We start from the raw sequence: 7024 nt of genomic DNA, 5'->3' as shown, positions 1-7024 counted from the left end.
TATCTATATCTATATCTATATCTATATCTATATCTATATCTATATCTATATCTATATCTATATCTATATCTATATCTATATCCATCTATCTATCTATAGATACACATATATATACAATTATTTAAAGCCACTTTTAAAGTATAAACTTATATAATATATACATTAAATAAATTGTCAATAATAAGTTAAACATATTTACTAAAATAAAGCTAGCTGTCAATATCACCCTAGTTTTCTAAAAGTTGTAATTTTTCACATATGTGTTGGGGCTTTAGTTTATAGATACTAGGGAGCATGCTGGTGTCAACAGAGCTCCTGTAAGAGTAAATGACTGGAAAGTCCCATGCCCAATAGTTGAAAAGAAAATCCAAAAGAAGTTTCATTGGAATATTAGTTTAGAAATTTCCACTGAAAAAGGATTTAATCAGACAAAATACATGTGCATGAACATATTATACCAAAATTTAACTTGCTAAAAATCCTTCCCCTTTTCTGTTAAAAACCTAAAGAATTTAAGACAATGTAAAAAAACAAAAAACAAAACAAAACAAAACAAAAAAGTTCTGATATATATAAAAGTCAGCATTTAGAAGCTGGAAGTGAGCTTTATAACTTTATAGTAGAACTCAGGCAACCTGGCCAGAGGTTTTTACTATCCTATTAATATGTGTGTGTACAAACAGTTATATGTCCATATGTATGCACAAGCATTTTCATATTTCTACACCAGACTCACATATACAAAATGCTTTTAAAAGTTGGTAATGAACCTTTATGTATTATTTGCAACATAAGAAGACAGAAGACAAATAGCTCGAACCATAAAGCAATGTACTATGGGCCACACTGCTGATGAAACTCAACTCCTTTTCCCTTAATGGTCATCACCTGCCAAAAGCTCCTCACATAGGGTGAGGCCGAGCCCGTCACCTATATATACCCTATCATATTGTTCACAGACTTATCTAATTTGGCTTTTATTTTGGTGGGAAACTTTCCCTGTTTACGCAATATGTTAAGAGAGATATCATCATTAAAGGATGACAAATTTCATAAATTTCACGCATATTAATGGGAGTGCATGAGTGTATCTCTGATTTGATAAGAGTGTATTACATGAATTCATGTGTGAACATTGTTTCATCTCTACATCCTATGTATACATCCTGCTTTATCAAAGAGCACTATTCTCTTAATGCATTCTTTCATTTTGGTTGTTAGTATCTTGTTGAGGATATGGATACATCTGCATCCACAATTGTGGTATAACCATGGTTTCTGGCAGTGTCTTTCTCTCTTTTGACCTAAAAAATGAATTTGTACCATATCTTTTCTACTTTTATTTGGTTAAGAGCTTGAGAAGAATTGATATTTAAGTGCTTGATATAACTCAGCATTGAAACCAAGCCATCTAGTCTCCATTTACTTTTTTCTTTCTTTCTCCTCTTATTTTGTTTGCTTATTGAAACAAGATCTCATTCTGTGATCCACATTTTCCAGAAAGCCATGGCAATCTTCAACTCCAAGTGAACCACCATACTCAGTTCAGAACTGTCTTTCTGTCTGATGGGAGATTTTATATCTTTATGTTAATGATTCAATATTCATTTTTCTTGTCTGTTCGAGCTTTATATTGCATTATTTATCCCTAATAATTCAGGTTAAATCTGTCAGAGAAGTAATACATTTCTTTTAGATTATTCAAATGGTTGATGTATAACTTTATTGTTATTATTATCCTTTATGTGTAGTGGTGGTAATTGCAATAGCTTTTTAAAAGCCCAGGGAGTAAGGTGTTCCACACACAAAATATGGATTAGCACTTCTAAAGACTGTAGTGTAATTGGGGTCATAATGGAAATGAGATAACAATACTACTACTACTACTACTACTACTACTACTACTACTACTACTACTACATTTGATTTCAGATAAATGTATTTGTTGGTGAAGACAGGATCATTTGAAAGAAAACATGGGAGATGAGTTTCACCTGAAAAATATAAAAACATTATATAAGAGCAGCAACTTATAGTAAACTAAAATTATAAAACTGTCTAATTCTAAGTAGCAATAAAATAAAATGTGTGCTACAGGGGAACGCCAGGACCAAGAAGTGGGAGTGAGTGGGTAGGGGAGCAGGGTGGGGGGGAGGGTATAGGGAACTTTAGGGATAGCATTTGAAATGTAAATGAAGAAAATATCTAATAAAAAATAAATAAACGAAGCAATTGTTAATTCTATTACAATGTCAATTCTTTAAAAGAGGAATAAATTGTCATACACATTAAAACATTAAAATTATTTCTTTTATCTTAATGCATGTGTATATGTACACACATACAAACACACACACATTTATGGAGGTTATGAGGTAACTTTTGAACATTCATTATCATTTTCTACCATGGGTTCCAGAGACACAAATCAACTCATCAGGCCTGGCAGCAATCATCTTTGCTAGCTAAGCCATCTCTTTGGCCTTTAATTAAAACATTTTTTAAGTTTAAATTCAAAACAGTGGTTATCAGATGGCTTGTCATAAATGTGTTATATAACTTATCTACACTAACTACTAACATTGGAGTTTATGAGAATGTCATTGATATGCTGCCAAGGACATAAGGTAGCAATGTTGAGTCATATTATTTTTCACACATTTTCAGAACAAGTGACTATTTCCTCCACAAATACTTAAAAAGAGAGATAGGATGTACGCTACACATTTATACAATGTTTCAAAATGAATTTTTTTTATTTTTAAAAGTAATGAATTTGGAAACTTACTATAATAGATTTCATTCTGTTGAACACCTGAGTGTTAGACTTATATGTTTGGTATGAATGTCTGCCTCATTTTGTGGAAACATGCTGGGAACCTTGCAAGAGGAAGAGCAAAGAGCTTTAAAACTTCTAGAATTCAGCTCGTGGGTTAACCCAACTACAATGGGTGTGCCCCAGAAAAGCAGAACCCAGAGGGCTACAAGACCTGAGGACTTCATGCTGTTAGGAAATATCACTCTGCTTGTTGCCTTCACGTGCACATCTCTCATAATCTATGAGCTGTATGAAAACTCTAAGGGGCTTCAAAGCCCTCACTGGGTACTATCATTGTCATTTACAAAAGTAGTGCTTGGTCTTTTTCAAGCATCACTGCTGGAGCAGATTAATGACTTATCCATCATCCTAGGAAAGAATTTAGAGATGTACATTGTCAATAATTACCAAAACCTTTAGAAAGAATTTGGAGAAGTAGATTGCTAGTAAAGTGAGGTTAAGATTATTTTTAATGGCTCTGATATAGAAAATCTTAGAGAACAATTTGAAGTTCAGAAAGGCATACTCATAATAGTTAAGTTCAGAATTTTTAAGGTCGGGGAACAAGAACAATGGGAGCCCAACTAGCACTGGCTGGTGTGACTCTTGATGAAGCTGGGTTGGTGGCCAAGGGGATGATTAATTTCTTGTACTCACTTTTGTCCTCAGCTTTCTGATATGGTTTAGTAAGAAAATTTTAATGAGTAGATGTGCACCCTGAGGATTTAAAGTCGTAATGACTGATCTTTCATATACAAGATTAAATTTGTGATTCTCTTACAATTTTTATAAGATTACTTTTTAAGATGAATAAAGTAATTGAGCCTTTCTTTGTAGCCATAAATTGCACCCTGCCAGTAAGAGATGCTGGCTGAGAAAATTACCTTGATTACACTTTGTTAATCTATAACAAGTTGGTTAGCTATGCATGCATGTACGTTCTTGGGAATAATTTTTTCCACTTGTACATAAAACATTTATTCATGTGAGGGTATTGGAGAACATGTTTTTTCTTTTCTTTACTTATTGTAATCATTCACTAGAAGAAGAATAGAATGTAGTTACATTGTGACTTCTATATTGCACGGGAGGTTTTTCTGGGATATGTATGGTGTGTGAGAGAAAATAAAGTTGTTGAAGCTTTGCTCCATCCATCTGCACATCTCATTTGGTCAAAAATTTTGTAAACGCAAAGGACGTCTTCTGAAGAAGACAAGACGTGGTGAGACAATGAAATTTGCTGGACTTTCACTGTTATGATCTCTAAAGCAGAACTACAGAGCTCAGGGTTAGTAGTGTATTTTCTACATAAGCATAAAAAGGGAATCTTATTCATTTCATCTCATGAAACCAAACTTTGAGATCCTTTTTTTAAACACAAAGGATGTGAAAACACATTTTTAAAGTATGCAATTTATTGTGATCTATGTGTGCAGGATAGCTTGAAAATACCTATGCATTGAACATGTAAAAACCTGGTTTCTTATCAATTTAAAATACAACATGCTATTCTTGTCTTTAGTCATATTGAACTTATTGGAACTGCCAAATGAAATTTTGTGTCTTTTGACATAGATCTTCCCAATTTCTCTGTCCACCCAGCCTCTAGTAATCAATATTTTACTCTTGGTTTTGGAAGTTCTACTTTTAAAGTCCTTTTTGAAAATTCACACAATTCTTACTCTTAAGTGAATATCAGTCATGACGTTTCATTTTGCATGTATTGATAGTATAAGTGCTATGAAAGTTTGATGAAGTGCCTAATAGTAGTTAAAAAATTTGAGCAGCATGGTGAAAGCCAGATTAAATACAGAAGGGCTTCCAGTCGTCAACATTCAAATGTAAAACTTTCTGGATATAAAAAGAAATCACTATTGATTACAGAATCACATTTAAAAATGTCATATTTCTCAGTGTAATTGACACTGGCTCATTTGTCCTCGAGCTCTTTCTTGTATCTCCCCTAGAGTGTGGACAAGATTTACTTGCAAGCCTCCTTCCACAACATATTTAGCAAGGTCAAGCAGAAATTCTACTGGTTTTGGGATAGGCGGAATATACCATTCACTCCTTTGTAATTCAGGCAAGTGAGAGACCTCCATAAGGGACATAAGTGCCCCATCTCTCTGAAAACTGTTCAGCATTTTTAAGGATGACTCATAACATTTGAAATTCAACGAAGTGTGACATCCTCAAGAGGCTTTTATTTTCATGTTCAAGTTGTTATTTTGAAAATCAGGGCCTTTTTTTCTTGATGATGTCATTAAGAAACCTTGTCTTGTCATTAGCTTTCAAAATAAGGGTGATTTTAGTTCTATGATCCAAAGGGAAAGAGAAGTCAAAGAAAAACAAATAATCTGATAAGGAGCACCTGTTAGTTGATTAGTTACATAATTTATCAAATATTTTCTGTTTTTCACTGTTGGAAGTAAACCCATAGTTTCACACATGATGGGCAGCTCTCCTCCACCAAGCCTCCTGGGGTCGTGCTCTGCTTCTTTATTCACTTTTGTTGTAACTTGATGCTCAGGGACTAGAAAGACTCAGTTCCACAGAGACATACTATCATATAAAACCACAGTGATTGAACTGTCACAAAGATCCTACACTATCAGTGCTGTGTGTCTCATCACATGGCTCCAGGTAAGTCTAGGAGCTTGAGGTTCTGTACCATGGTGGAAAGTAGAAGAACAAAGCAAGATAGTAGCCTAACCAATTTCCCTATCTTCTGTAGTCATCTAATTCACTCAGTGCTAACAACAATTATAACTCTATTCCTATTCATTGCTAAACCCTAGTTCATCCTATAGAAATGTCTAAATGTACCCTTGAGTCTAACATGGTAAGTTTTCCCACAATCCCTCTTTTTTGAGGGATTTAGAGAATATAGAAAATTTCATAGATAATAGAAGTGTAATAGTCAAGACTATTATGTTTTTCTCATATCATGTAAATGTGTTCATTCTTCCTTTAACTGTTAACTATTTATTGCTAAAAGTTCTCACAGGATTGGCAGGATGTATAAAATAAATGATTAGGTTTAGGAAAACACCAATTTTTTTGCTTATTCTTTTTTATGTATTCTTATTTTATGTATTTGCATCTCAAATGTTATCTCTTTTCCTATACACTGGGGCATCAAGCATTCAAAGGACCAAGGGCTTCTCCTCTTATTTATGCCAGCCAGTGCCATCCTCAGGTACATATGTAACTGGAGCCATGGGTTCCTCCATGTGTACTCTTTGGTTGGTGGTTTAGTCCCTGGGAGCTCTAAGAGGTCTGGTTGGTTGATATTGTTGTTCTTCCTATGGGGTTGCAAACCCCTTCAGCTCCTTTAGTCCTTTCACTAACTCCTTCATTGGGAACCCTAAACACCAAATTTTGAAAAGATGAATATGAGTGCAGCTCTAGAGAGCCTTTTAATAGAGACTACCTGAGATGTCAGCAGTTGAGCTATAGACCTGAAAGATGTTCCAGAAAAAAACAAAAGATAAAACAAAAAATTCTAGCCTTCTTTTGAGAAGACTGAGAATTCTTACACTCTGGTGTATTGTCTGTGTGTAGTATAGGTGAAATCATATAATATCTTCATCCTATGAATTGCACTTAGAAATACATAATGATGCACAAAACAGATAATAAGTAAAAAATGAGAGTTTGGGGGAGAAGTTTTCTTGTGGCAGACAAAGGCCACAGAGCAATTTTGTCTTCACTAAATCGAAATGATTAAAATAATAATTAATTTAATATTTACTGGCTAATTTTTTTTAAAACGCCCTTACTGGCTAATTTTTAAATCCAGTTGGAAATGACAAAATTAAGAGAACCTGAGATAATAAAGAGAGGGTGGTTTACCTCTAACCTACTTAGATTATGTTTTGCTAATGAATTAATTTCTTTTAAATTCAATGCATCTAGTCTTAGCATGTAGCAGAAGTTGAAGCAGCAATACTGCTACAGGTTTCTGAGCTCACCATGATCAAGTTCAATGGCTCAGTCTTCATGCCTTCTGTGTTGACACTAGTGGGCATCCCTGGCCTGAAATCAGTGCAGTGCTGGATTGGAATTCCATTCTGTGTCATGTACATCATTGCTATGATTGGGAACTCCCTAATTTTAGTTATAATCAAAAGTGAAAAGAGCCTCCACATACCCATGTACATTTTCTTGGCCATTTTGGCAGTCACAGACATTGCCCTTAGCACA

The 7024-nt window shown here is 34.2% G+C and overlaps 1 protein-coding gene across 1 annotated transcript in view; it reads left to right on the top strand.

Moving 5' to 3' along the window:
- Positions 1 to 7024, top strand: part of LOC110298718 (olfactory receptor 52A5-like) — a 12971-nt gene that overhangs the window by 5199 nt on the left and 748 nt on the right. The window lies entirely within an intron of this gene.

This window comes from Mus caroli, chromosome 7 (genome assembly GCF_900094665.2).
Source record: "Mus caroli chromosome 7, CAROLI_EIJ_v1.1, whole genome shotgun sequence".
Taxonomy (NCBI): domain Eukaryota; kingdom Metazoa; phylum Chordata; class Mammalia; order Rodentia; family Muridae; genus Mus; species Mus caroli.
This window is presented reverse-complemented; position numbering and strand designations above follow the sequence as displayed.